Here is a 14,713-nt window from a genome sequence, read left to right on the forward strand (position 1 = left end):
CTTATATTTTTCCATTACATATTTCCAGGAATATATGTATGTGCAAATATAATAGATGCATATATAAGTTTATAACAATAAAGACTATTTCCATGAAAGTTGAGTCGGCACGTTTATTTTCAGTTTGTCGGTTGTGAGGTTAGGAATGATATTATACGTCTCTAGGTGGAGAATGGAAGTTGTCCTCGTCATTCGACTGTAAACTATGGAATTTGGCGAATCTCAAGCTTTCAGGATCTGCAAGCATCCATGGGTATAGGGGGTAAGCAGCGTAACTCTGCATTCTCTGTGACATGTCCGTTGAAAAATCAATTTCGAATAGAAAGATAAATCGAAGAGATGTATAGCGGGTGACTGCTGCTAAGTTATTCGCCATCTTGCATTGGTGCAACAGATACTTCTATTCATAGATTATTTTTATGTATGAGACTTAAAGCGATTTTACATTTTTGTAGGCTTAATTTAATTTTTCGATAAATGTCATGGTAAAAATTTTAATGAAGAGAAAATTTGCCATACAATTTTTGTAACCTCTCTGTTATGAAACGCAATTAGTCTCTTTTCCTTTAATACACTGTGTGCCATGAGCAATAAAATTGTTTACATTAACACAGGCATACATTACTTACTGCGATTTTGAACATAATGCGTTTCAACAATAATACTTGCAGTAATAAGTAACAATGAATCGGATTCTCTAACTGTTGCGTTTGCTGGGAATAATTTAATTAACGCGCTTCATTAATATGCAATATATATATGCAATATATATATTGCATATATATATATTTATATATATATTTATATATATATATTGCATTCGAAATACGCGTTTGCAATTTGTTAAAAAATCCTGCAATTATATCGTATTGTTTTTTATTTATTTATCAACAAAATTGAGAAACATTTTCTTTAATCTCCACCTTGACAAATATCAAATAATAACGATGTTCGTTTACAGAAAAATTCTTTTGGTGCCTGTATATGCACAATTTCAAACGTATCCTTATTAGTTTAGCGAAAATTAAATGCCTACCAGCTAACAAAAATACATAATACTCTGAAATCTTTGAAATCACTAGACCGCGCGGTGGAACGTAACAAGAGTGTATGTATGTGTATATATATATAGGAGGGCTAAAAAGAAAGGATGAAATGTGGGAGGGGAATTCGAAATCGTTAAAACTCCAGCGTAACAGAGTACGAAAGTCGTTAGGTTAATTTGACATGTCACTCGGAAAATTCTCTTTAATTACGGAAGTCCACTCGAGCTTTTTCTATAGCAGAACCGTAAGAAAGCTATGTTTTAGAGGTTCCGCCCTTATTACTTGGGAAGCGCTTTTTTCTTCAATTATAAAGCACTAACGAAATAAAAACATGGAAAACAGTCACAGAAACGACAGAGGAAAAATCCACCAGCAACCAACGTACGCGATGCTCGCGATTAAGAAAAAGCCAAGATAAAAAAGAAGTAGAGCTGAAGATGAAATTTCTGCAGTGAATTCTGACAATGGAAAAAAAAACATTTAACTGCGCAAAGTAAGTCATTCGAAATTGCCATTTAATTTACATTCACACGATATTGTTATTTCCGAAGGAAAATGTTATATTAAACATAAATATATAACTTCTGCCAAAAAAAATATCAGATGTCGAATTAACTTGACCAATTGAAGGAACTTGGAACTATTGTAAACATCTCAGTTCGTAACATGAATCAAATATTATTACTAAAATGAGTTATCATGTATCTAAAACGGTTTTTGGGTCGTAACGGAGATAAGCTTCTCCTCTAGGTCTAGTTATACCTAGCGAGGAAGTCGCACTTTGTGCAAACTTGCTTTCTTAAATACGTTACGAGCAGACAGATAAATATTATTAGTTTCATCGACATAGAACTAACAAAAGGCTACCCTAACCTATGTACATGTAATCCGTTCGACGCTACTTCGTACGTCTCCGCTGGAACGATTTTATTCGATCAAATTTATATTCCCTTTGATAACACGTAACATTCTTTTGACCCATTTCCCTCTTGGAGACGATATTATCGACGTAAATCAGAAAATTTGGAGCAGTCTGCTCTGTATACTTGGCGTGACCGTGCTGTAGAACTTGTAGATTAAAAGAGAGGAAGGAAAAAAGGGGTTGGGAAAGGGAGAAACAAAGATAGAAACCTCAGTGAGGTAATTATAATAAGGAGAAAGCTTTTTAACCTAATGCCTTTTCAGCTTAATCCAACCAAAATTTATCAAAAAGGTCAATGCATTTATAGAAAATTTACATATACAAAAATTTACAAAATGTAACATTTAAGAATATATAAAATTTACAAAGTGATCGTTGTAATTCTAAGGGGGTGAAACAGATTTCTAATTGAGTTCTATTTCTTTAAATATGTTCATAAAAATATGAATCTATATAAAAGTCCACTGTCTAGTAATACAATAAACCTGTGAAAAAAAAAGAAAAACTGAAATAAAATAGTGAAAATTGAGAACAGTCACTAACCTGCATAATTAGCCGCAGTGATAGTGGCGCGAGTATAGATCCAGTGCAACAAGAAAGAGAGAGAGAGAGAGAGTCCTGGCGACACTTGTCGGTGTGGTTAACCAAGGAAATTCTGTTTAATTAGAGAAACCCACTCGAGGCTTTCTTGTGGAGAAAGCTATTTTTAAAAGATCCCTACCCCCTTCCAGACCACCCTCGTCGTATCCTTCCTTCTTCTTTCTCTCGCTCTGTGTGCATCGTGGAGTCCAGCAATGCGGCTTTGCTTTTGTTTACAGAGGCGTGCCAGATAGAACCGACGCGATGTTGAGAAAATGAACAGACACACGAAGGTGACAAAGGAAGGTAAAAACTCATGTTGGAGGAATCTCGTGGAAGAGGAAAATACTTATGTGTATGTTGTATAGGAGTTCACACATTGGAACACGATGCGTTCTTTCCGCCATGATGGAAGCTCGGATTAACAGATTCTTTGAAGATGTCCTGGAATATAACAAGAGGCGAGCTATTGTACGGAACAGGTACCATACGAACACTTTGAAGCTCGTTTACTAATTTCCAGATCTTTGTACTTATACACGTTATATATGTCTTAAGAAGTTTCGAAGACGTAACAGGTTAGGAGAGATTCAAATGAATGAAAGCTTTGATGAAGGAGTGTAAAGTATACATGTATGTTCATCTTGTTTGTAGTTTGGTCTTAATTACAGTCTTTCATAGCTTTGATCATTACTGGAAAGTTTATAGAGTGATGTTATATTGTAGAAATATAAAGGGGAATGTAATTACATCGAATATTCACTATCCATTTCGTCGCTGATAACACTGTTCAACACGTATTTAATTTTGCAACCTTTAATAGGCGATTTCTGTAGACCGTAGAGAGGTAAACACGAACCTGCAAAACGTTTTTACCTAGAACCCACAATTTAAAAAAAAAAAAATAATTTTGAACGTAATTGCAAATTTTCAATTTCGGAGACGTTTTGTGCTTCTACATTAGCAACTATTGAGTTGCAATTGAGACGAAAAAATTCTGTGGACATTCCTTACATTTTTCAATTTATTTCAAAAACTAAAAGCCTAAAAGAAAATCTAACTATATCATGTGACGCAGCTGACATTTATGCTAAGGAAAGCATCGAGAAAAGCTGAAAAATCATGGTTTGTTTCCAATATAAAAGCGAAAAATTTTGGCAAAACACGCAGCAACGGTAATGATACTCAATACTGGAGGATAACAGCCGCACGCGTTTAGCGATTCTATTACGCCGAGCAGCAGACGGGGGAACCGCCAACATTGAGCATCACCGCCACCGCCATGTGTTTTGTTACTGTTTCGCTTTTATATTGGAAACAAAACATGATTTTCTACTTTTTCTTGATCCTTTCCTGAACAGAAATGTCTACTCTATTGCGTACTATGGTTAAATCATTTCTCAGCTTTTTAGTTTTTGAAATAAACTGAATAATATAAGCAAAAAATGGCGTGTTTTAGGTGTTTTTTTTTACTCTGATCATTATTTACACATATGTAAATGTTTAAATGATATTGTCGAAAATTGTAGATTCTAGGAAAAAATGGTTTGCAGATTCGAATTTATTTCACATATGTCTAGAAGAATCACCTATTAAAGGTTACAAAAACGCAAAGATCTGATCTTCTGAATTACTCGTGAATATTAATTCTTCTGTTACTTTAAGTACTTAATATATTCAATACGTGCAGTGATCCTTTATACGTATCCATTATATTGATTATTTCAAATATCGAAAATTCGGCTTATACCATTCCCAATAAAAAAATATTTTTAACAAAAATGTTAATGTCTGACTGAGTGGATATATCTTACAATCGGTGAACACATTTTACTATAAATAAAAGATATAACCTAGTAAACACGAAGATGGCACCCCGCTGGGGGTAGCCACCCACATGCTATATTTTATTTTTATTTTTTTGTTCCTAATAACTAAGATATAATACTTTACCAAATGTTCTTCAGCACAAATTGTAAAAAAAACAAAATAAACTATAAAAAAAAAACATTTTACTATTGTAAAGGACACTTAACGTCAAAACTATTCCAATGACTGTCAAATTGATCTGCGGTGCACGATATAAATAAAAAGTAGAAAATATAAAAAGGAAAAAGAGTATAAACAGTTACTGTGAAAACAAACAAACAAAACAAAAAAACTAAAAAAGTAATTAATTTTCATGAAGAGTAAAGGCTAAAAGTGCCAACAACCCCTGTGGCAGGTTAAAATCTACCAGGCGTCTAACAATAAAAAAAACCTATGTGCTGTGAAAGGTAATTGAAAACCGTTGCTATTTGTCTTGTATCCAGAAAGAAGAAAAAGCGGCGTTGCCACCAGTCGGAATTGACAAAATTATCGGTACACTCCAGTGGATATCGTGGAAGCCGAGAGACAATACAGCAACTTTTACCTTTGTCGAGAGTCGTCGTCTCATCGATGGCCATTGTGTCACGTTCGATGACAGAGACGTGTGTACTGTATACCGTGTACATAACATATACGCATTCACATTCGAAAATTGAAAAGGAAGCTTGAAAACATGTGAGACTCAGCTCCCTTTGGAATGGAATATCTTCGTAGGAATGAGTATTCACCAATTGCACTAAAATTTTCATTACATTAGAAAAAATGTATCGGGTGTTTTGAATATGGAATACAAATTAATCTATAACATTTAATATTAAATATATGCCCACATATTTCTAACATTAAAGATATACATATAGCATTTTACTATAGTTTACTAGTTATAGTAGTTTAAAGTATGTTAACACTTAATGTAGAAATTAAGTGAAAAACGGAACTTCCAAATTCCATATAACACATACATAATACATATATTCATAAAAGTATTTTCTATAATTAGTCGTATACTTTTGTAAACTACTGTAAATCGTAAATGTTCATATAAATTTGATATTTCTTGAACGCTATATATGCTCTACAAAAAATAAGAAACTTCAACATTTTGAGGTTACCAAGGAATTCATATCACGATTATTTGCAATTTTCCTCGGCCGCGAGAACAATTTATTTATCATCCGGCACGTTCCTTAATCCAATTTCAACGAAGTTGCGAAATATTGCCGGCTGTGAGCTAAATTGTAATCAAACGGGTGATCGTTGCGTATGATACACGCGTTTGCATGCACGCGGGCATAGTTCTAAATTAAGGCGATAACCAGTACTATATTTGGATATCCTCCATCAACGTACAGCGATAACGCTGAAATCGTTCTCTTTGTCAAAACTTCCTACCAATTCCTGAGCGATGTAGATTTTGACGTAAACACACACAGGTTCGTGCATTGGCGAAGTCATTGACTCCTGTTGAAAAAAAGAAGAGCAAAAAAACCCTGAAAATAGTAACCAGCACAGGGTAAAGCAGGAAATGTGCCACGTCCCACTTGGCAGCACTCCTGATTTGGAAATGTTGCATACGTAAGCGCAATAAAGGAAATAGAAACCGAGTGAGTGAGGTTAGGTAAGCAGTGGGGATGAACGAAACGGGAACCGCTCCTGAAGTCCAATTAAATTAACGACACGAACACGTGCAATTGAAAAACATCGTTCAACTCACAAGGAGTTACATATTTGTTGATGAATCAAGGCTGTCAGCTCTTGTAATTTAATATTCAGATGCCTTACAAATATTCGAAACTATAATACCGTGTACGAGTTAATCGATTCCGATTAGTCTAATCGGACATATTGGGTCGTAAGATACATTTAGATATTAATTAGTAAACTGCGGTTGTTTATACATTTTTGGGGGATTTATAAGTGCAAATATCCGCAGAATGCATACAATAAACAAGAATATCCAAAACGGAGTACTTTTCGTAATATTTAGTGAATGAATGAAACAAATTTCTTATTTGCATCCAAGTCTTTAGTTATATTTATGAAAATATGTAAATGCATGAACATCCGCAATATATTTATTAGGATTTTAAATTTAATTTTGTTTCCATTCAAGTAGGTTGCTATATAGTGGTTGCTGCCTACGATTCCAAACAAAATCACGCCGTACCAGGTATAATCCATGAAATTAACAAAAGTGTCTCCCAAACTTTTTACACCTTTTTTACGAACATCCGATTAATTGACGGAATTATCTTTGGATATTTAATTCCATATTAAACGAGCAATATCTCATATCAATATTTCTTCCTTTTCCAAGGATATTCCGTAAAAACAAACGAGAACCAGCTTTGCCAATAATTTTCTCACCTCTGACCTTTGTCTTTTAGTAATTCTGATAATATTGATATTTACATATCCGAATTAATTAAAAATGGGACACACGAATTCATATCTACATAAATTAACATTTTAATAATGAGAAAAGAAAGTTCAACTTCCCTGAGCAATATACCTACATTTTATGTATTTGAACTAGTAAAATACCAGAATACAATTCAAATATATCGTAAACATAGCAAAGAATCTCGACTGAGACTACTTAACGTCCGAATTGATTTTTCGTCGGTGGAAACCTTGCAATGGCCGAAACGTCTAGGAGCCGGATGAAATTGACAAAATTATCGAGAGCAACGAAGTGGAGACGAAAACAATGAGACAATAAACGCGCGTTTCCCTTTGTCGAAGTTGCTCATCGGAGCTATTGTCGCGTTGCGACGCGGTACGCGGCCGTCATCCCTTTCCGACTTCGGACGAGACACTTTTCCGGTATCCAGGGTGCAACCGAATCGGCCGAAGTAACGGGAATCGTGTTTATGGGAGTTGGAGAGTGGCAGACACGCTGGTGATATACAGAAAGCAATCCTTAATCGTGTGTCAACGTTGAGGACGAACAACGCGTTCACTATGCAAATGGAAATGGAAAAACTAATGCACTTTAGGGGAAACAGTTTATTCTATAATCCGGGTTCTCAACTTGTCGCGATTTTCAACAGGGCTATAAAGCATTTTTTTGGAGATTATGATTCTTATTTTTAGTTGTAATTATACATTATTTTTATAGAAAATTTTATCATACGAACATTTTCTATATCTATTTTCTTAATATAGATATATTGCAATATTCTACTGTAGAATAGTTGTAATATTGACTTTTATAGAAAATATAGCTATACAAAAGTGTTCGATAATTATTTAGTTCAATGTATCTACATAGATTACGGATTTTCCGACTGTTAAAGAGTACAATAGATAAATAAGATGTTTAAGATTCTAAAACGATAGGAAAATTCTTGTAAAAATTGTAACCGACAAGAATCTTTTAATTCTAAAATTGTAATAGATTAAATTTCTATAAATTTAATTCAATTTTTTCAACTTTACTTTTTTACAGAAATTGTAATAATAAAATTTTTGTGAAAGGTAACTGTCTTATAATATAGGTCTTCCATATATAATATGAGCTTTGAGATTTCAATCGGAGTTCATGTACCAACCCTGAAGACAGGAGGAAAGCCCGGTAGTTTGGAAGGTCACTTTGGGCAATGTTGAACTACTATGAGTAAAGAATTACGTTCCGGCGATCAAAGATATGTTTCAAGAAAATTCTGACCTATAGAAACCAGATTGAACAGTTACTGCAATAACGTGTCTTTTGAACTTGCAACTTAGTACGTCAAACTTCTGAAATCTCTGGATAGATATTCTTTGTCTAAACAAACGATAGTTCTCGCAGCATCGTGTAATCCCCAAGAGAGAGAAGAATTTGAAAGAAACAAGTGACACAGAAGGGACCAAGAAAATCGAAAAAGTAGATGAGGAAAAGAGCAACATCAGAGTAGAGAAATTGGATCTCAAGGCAGCAAAATGTTCGATAGAGGCGAAAAAATTGAAACGTCGGTGAAAGGACAGAAAGGAGACAGAGGAAGGCATAAAATAAAAGGTGGCTGGCCATGCGACAAAGCAAAGGATAAAGATATATGTATAGTCTGTTGAAGGGACAAGAAAAAGACCCTAGAAAAGGGGCTAGATAGAAAAAGAACGAAAAAAAAAGGAAAAGGGAAACTTGGATAAAGGTTTCGCCTAAAAGAAAGGTGGAATATAGTAGTACTATAGGTATAGCAGTGGATGTATCAGGAGTGTCACGAGGAACAACTCAAGTAGGATGCAATACCGAGTTTGCTGGAGGCAGTAAAGCAGATAATGCGTCGTCAGATATAGACCATGCGGTAGCTCGACACAAGCAGCCACCAGTCTCGACATATCCATGTAGGGGACGTTGCTCTTGGATCCAGATGTACGTGCCTCTCTATTACATTCGTTTCCAAATCACGCATCTTTCACGAAAGCACCCTTTCTCGGAATTACTAAAGCAACTTCGATTATGCTACTTCTCTACGCAAATGAAATACTTCAATTATGAGACATGAATTCATATTCATCGAGAACAATGAATTCTTATAAAGGGGAAGAGCAAGACTAACTTCTCTGGGAAACAGTTTAATTTTTTTTAATGCGCTAATTTTCAAAAGTTTTGAAATATTTATTAATAAAAATATAAACTCGGGCCAAAGGGGACATTTTTAATCTTTGAATTTCTCTTTCCTCCAAATTTTCATTTTTATTAATAAATATTTCAAAGATCTATTTTATAGAAAGGTTCTGCAAATGAAAATTCTAAAACGTTGCTATATCATGCATACAGCTGTAGATATGGTAGCTCCACATCGATAACTGTCGCCACCTAACGCTTTAATTTATGACCACGCTATATCGCTTCCACTAGCTATACATCTTCAGTGAAAGATAGACAAATAGCCCAATAATGTTACTTGATTACCTAGAGATTACTGAAATCTTCTGAATACCCTTTCTCTAACTAGTTTGGCTATTTACCTTATCTCATTTCTTTACAAGTACATATGTACCTTCATGGTGAATCAAGATGTGTGTGATCGTGATACGAGTTGATCTTAGGACAACAGGAATATACAGTCGTTATTGCATCCCGTGTGCAGTGTCCTGCCTGTATTTGGACGCGGATTAGCCCGTGGATATCGAAGTCATTAGATGGCGATGAAACTTGGTTAATATGGACATTTATGATACGGCTGATGCGGTATAATTGAACGGGCATTATGGATAATCAGTAGAAAGTTGATTAGCTTTTGACAATACTAAATAGTGATATTTTGTTCAATACTTATTTCTACTATGAAGTAAACAAAATTCATCTCTTTTACTATAAAGAAAACGAAAGAACAACTATATTAATGAATCCGATTTCATAGAAAACACAGCTTTTAATTGAACCTAATTTGATATAACTTAACATCTTCGGTGAAATTAACCATCAAATACACCCAATCCAAAAAATTCTGTTATAGCACATTTATGTAACAATCAAAAACAAAGAGATAATCGAGTGTTCTCGGGGTAGAAACTATCCCAGTAGAATCGTTACTCTATCGAAGCTAACAGAGCGAACGAGTCCCTAGAGCGAAACGGTGGGAAAATATTTTTGTCCGGTAGGCGCCGCCATCATACAAACGTAGTCGTTGATCCTAAAAAATTCGCACGTAACCATCCGCGAGTGGCCTTTGAAGGCCATCCATTTCTTTGAAGTCGGGCTCGTTGCAAGCCCCAGTGTACCCGTATATTTTTAGTTACCAGTTTCTCCTTTCTTGTATATTACCGGGCTAGCCGTGCTGTAAAGGGCCATTTCTGCCCGTGGCCCGGATAAATGGCCAAGTGGAGGCGTGCATGCCGCTCAAAGCCGTATTCACTCAAATCTACTACTCTCATCTGCTTGCATTATATGTAAAAATCCGATTTTCCCTTATCCATCTATATTTTTTTCTTTTCTCACTTCAAGCGGCAAAGAAAGGAAGAATTAGTTATGTACGCTATGTAAAAAATTATTCGGATATTTATTTGTCTTCAACAAAATGTATTGCAATTATTATTAAATTACAGGTGAATCGTACTAAATTAATTTCATTTTTTTATAATCATTAAACTGTAGATGTTTATACAAATTCTAATTTTTATTGATGTTAAGGTTATTCGGTGTATGTGGAATTAAAGAAACGCGTGGGTAAATTGTAAGGTATTGTAAGTATATATATTGTGAATATTAAAATACAAAGTGTGGAATACAATGTAAGCTGGTCCAGATCCTCACGCTAGCAATGTTACCCTGAGACTAAAAGAACCCCCGAAACCAACGTCGCACGTGTACCGCTCATGGTCCGTCATCGACGCATTCTTTTGTCTATGTGCTATCGATGACCTCAGCGCTTGAGAAAACCGAAGACCAGATGTAGAGTTTTCTTAGAAGTGGCGATCACTTCAACAATTGATATAACTAAAGAAATGAAATTTAAATAAAAATTTATTTCTAGCTTCTAAATATTTTAACAGATGCGTTATATTTTTAATATTCTATGTATTTTTGTATGCTATGTATATGCACTTCTTTTAAACTTTCCTACTATTAAATGTAGTTATGATAATCACAAACAATAAAATCATTGCCGTTTGATTCATCCGTAGCGTTATTTGAAGTAAATCTTATCAAAAGTAAACAAGTATCTCGATGGTTTCCAGCAGTAATACATATATTTACGAAAGTATTTCGGTATACGAAACTGTTATCGAGTATCGTCTGCGAGGGTATGTCCAATTAAAACTTTCTCTTGCATCGTTTCTGTACGAAATATGCAGATGGGGAGTATAAGGCAGAGACATAGAGGATGGGCTTGAAAAATCTGTTCCTAAGAGAAGTATTATAACGCTTATAAAATAATGAGCTTGAATATCATCCACAGTTTTTCTGTTAGCCAGCCCCCTATATTCTTGTTCACGTGAATAATTCATGGACGGAAATGAATAATAAAATATTACGAATCGTCGATGTACCGAGCTGCCTAAGTGCCACCTATTTCGCTGTTTTTACGCGTGTTGCGACCATGATTACCGACACCAACGAACTGCATCAGATTGTAACACCGTGTTACCACCGAAAGCAATGATGTCCAATAGCCTGGTCATTTGCCGAGTATCTGCAGCTCGCGTTGCTAGTTTCGTACTAGGTCGGCAATCAAAATTTTTCCCAGTGTATTTCATTTTTTTTTTTTTTTTTTATTTCGGACAATATAATTTATTACTTAGAAAATTTTCTGAAATGAAGTTTTTATTTCTTTCCTCTTCTTCCTCTTTTTTTTTTTTAGAACTCGTTTCGCAGAAATCTATATTTTATCAAAAATTCTGTTTGATCCTATTAGTTTTTTCATTTTTTTTTATGTTGTTTTGTATTGTATTTTTTCATAATTATCTGATTTATAATAACTTGAATAATTTTAAGAAATCGTCTTTCATATTTTATTTACTGTCTACATTGAGACTGCTATAAGGTAGTAAAAATATATTTCGACTATATTTGACGAGGCAAGAGGAAAGCATCACGGGTTTGGCAGAGGTTAAAGATAATTCGTATCGGTATGCTATTGCGACTTCCTTTTTTCCAGTATACTGATACATCAGGTTTTCATTACTTATCGAAAAACGGATATCAAGGTTACTTACTGATTTTGCTTTACAAATAAATAAAATATAAACAAAGCTTTATATGCGAGTCATTCATTATACAGAATAAAAACAAACTTCTCACCGGGAAGTAATAAATATTTTTTTCAAAACGGTCATGCACTTAGTTTCAAGCAGAAACTAAAAATAAAACAAAACGCTATTGAAAGATAAATCTAAAATTAATGATTATGTATTCTGAAAGTGATAAGAGTGATAATAAACCATCATAAATTCATTAAAAATATTCTATTACCAAAAAAAGAAAGCGATAAAAAGCTTCACAAAAAAGATTCCAGAATAACCAAAGTATCATAACTATATAAAAAAAAGCATCTCCTCGTTCATTAATCTTCCGAAAGATAAGGAATATTTTTAGGAGTACCCTACGCGAGTTCAAAATTCATCATCGAGTCGTATAAAGATCCATCTTTATGCACAATACTAAACGGACCCATGAGGCGGAAATCGTTTCCCGATTTCTTGCCGATCATAGCCGAAGTCGAATCAGAAGTGAAGGGGTAGTGGAATTTCAGCATGTCGCGGCCTTCGATAAGATCAATTTAATCGGGAGAACAAGAAAGTTCGCAGGAGTCCAGCCCCCCTCTTTTCTTCTTCTTCTTCCCCTTTACCGTTCGATTGTCGAAGCAAACACCGAAAATCCGGGTCAATGCACATTGTCACAAAGAAATCTACAGCCTAGCGTCGCCATGTAATTTTGCGATTCCGCGTAATTGCTACTGATGACACAATAAATTCCTCTCTCCTGCCCTAAGAATCTTCAATTTCCGCCCTTCAACCCCTATATCCGGTCCATCCGGTACATGTGTCTCCTCGACGTCCCTCTTATTCCTCTCGCAAAGCCTCCTTTTCTTCTCTCTTACTCGTTTCTTCCCGTCGTCTCTTAAGGAGAACCTGGTTTTCTCCGGCGAAATACAAATTTGTCCGGGAGTGCTTGAAAAAGGAAGAAGAGGAAGAAGAACGAGGAAGAAATGCTCCGGGGACGAGGCGCGGAAACGCAAATGCTCGCAGCGACCCGGTGAATCATTTATCCGCGTCGTTCGTTCCGCGAACCCAGCGACAGAATCTTTCTTCCGTTGGCCTCTTTGCTCGCCTCTTCCGGCGCATTGTGAACCCTGTCCTCTACGTTTCCCTTTCCTCGCCGTTTTCGTTTCCCTGTTGGCAGACTACTGAGAGACTCTGGATCTGTGGATTACCCGGGACTCGGTTTTCTTCAATTATTAATCGTCTTTTGCGGTTCTGGTTGAGTTGCTGTTATAGTGAAAAGAGAGAGGAAACAGAGAAAAGGAGTGGAACGGATGAGTTTCGTTAAACGTTGCTAAAATAATTTCGTTGAGCTGTTAGAATGATTAATCTGCAGGGAAATGAGTATATATTTATGTGTTTGATAGGAAGTTGTTTTGTGTAGTTAGGTTGTGGTCGATGTAAATCTATTTGATTCTAAGTGGATACAATTTAAGCGGTCTCGAGTGACCCGGGTAGCTAGAGAGGTCTTTCTAGGGTTAAATGCTCCACTATTAGAGAACTTGGCTCTTTTAGTTCAATCAGTGACTTGTACGTGTGCTAATGTATATATTCTAATACTGTGCCATTGATGTTTCTATCTAGTATATTCTAGTGTCAAATTTTTTCTCTGTTACTTATATTTAATTATTTTCTTTCCAAATGATAATAGTATGAAATTGCTCTATACATTTAAATTATATTGCGTATTAATAACGTTCACTTTGCGATGGAAAGTGCGATGCTTTTGAACTTCTAAGGAACCAGTTCATTTTATTATCCAAATATCTACCAAAGTAACCTAAACTTGAGCCTTTCTACTACTAACCGGATATGTTTCCCTACCACAATTTTAGATTACATATGTGTCATCAGTAAGTAATACTACGTGCAAGTACATCTTCAGTGCGTACAAAGTACCGAATTTTAAACACGATTTTCTCTCAAAATTTCAACTATATATTCGCAACATTGTTATATAAAGCGTGTAGCTTTCATGTCTATTAATTGTTTCATTTCCTTTCATTCACAACTTGCTACATCATCTTCCACTTTCCTTCTTCCATTTATTGTTACACCATTATATTATACACTAATGCAATTTCTGTTAATTTCAGTTTAAAGTGCTTCAAACAAAAAAGATGAAAAATGAATGAAATTATGCGCTTCAAAAGATTCGACAGAAAGATTAATTCGACGAAGAATTGGAGGAAGAATGGCGAACGAAATTTCGAGATCCCACGGCACACGACACTTGACATTATCTTCGTTGCGGTCGTTTTAAAACGAAACGATGCTGCTCGTTGGAAACGCGGCTGTAATTTCATCTATATACATCTACGTCTGGGGACACTTAAGTTGCGAAAGGGATGACGAGGAACTCGTCCATGCAAATTGACATTAATATGCAATTGGAACAATAGATCCCAATTAATTATCTCTGGTTAATTGGGATGCCCTGCCGTGCTGCACGACGTCTTAACGAAGTTACCATGCATTCCCCCTAATTTGGCAGCAAAACGATATGAAATTGCGCTATGTTGCCGGAGAAAATTAATATTTACCATGGTAATTTCAAACACGCGTGCATCTTTCATTTACATGCGATACCAACGTGTTGAAATTATTA

General features: G+C 35.2%; 1 protein-coding gene across 3 annotated transcripts in view; it reads right to left on the reverse strand.

Annotated features, from left to right (window-relative positions):
• LOC132904481 (uncharacterized) overlaps nt 1-14,713 on the reverse strand; it is a 42,278-nt gene that overhangs the window by 19,598 nt on the left and 7,967 nt on the right. The gene's annotated exons all lie outside the window — the stretch shown is intronic.

Source organism: Bombus pascuorum, chromosome 2 (genome assembly GCF_905332965.1).
Source record: "Bombus pascuorum chromosome 2, iyBomPasc1.1, whole genome shotgun sequence".
Classification (NCBI taxonomy): domain Eukaryota; kingdom Metazoa; phylum Arthropoda; class Insecta; order Hymenoptera; family Apidae; genus Bombus; species Bombus pascuorum.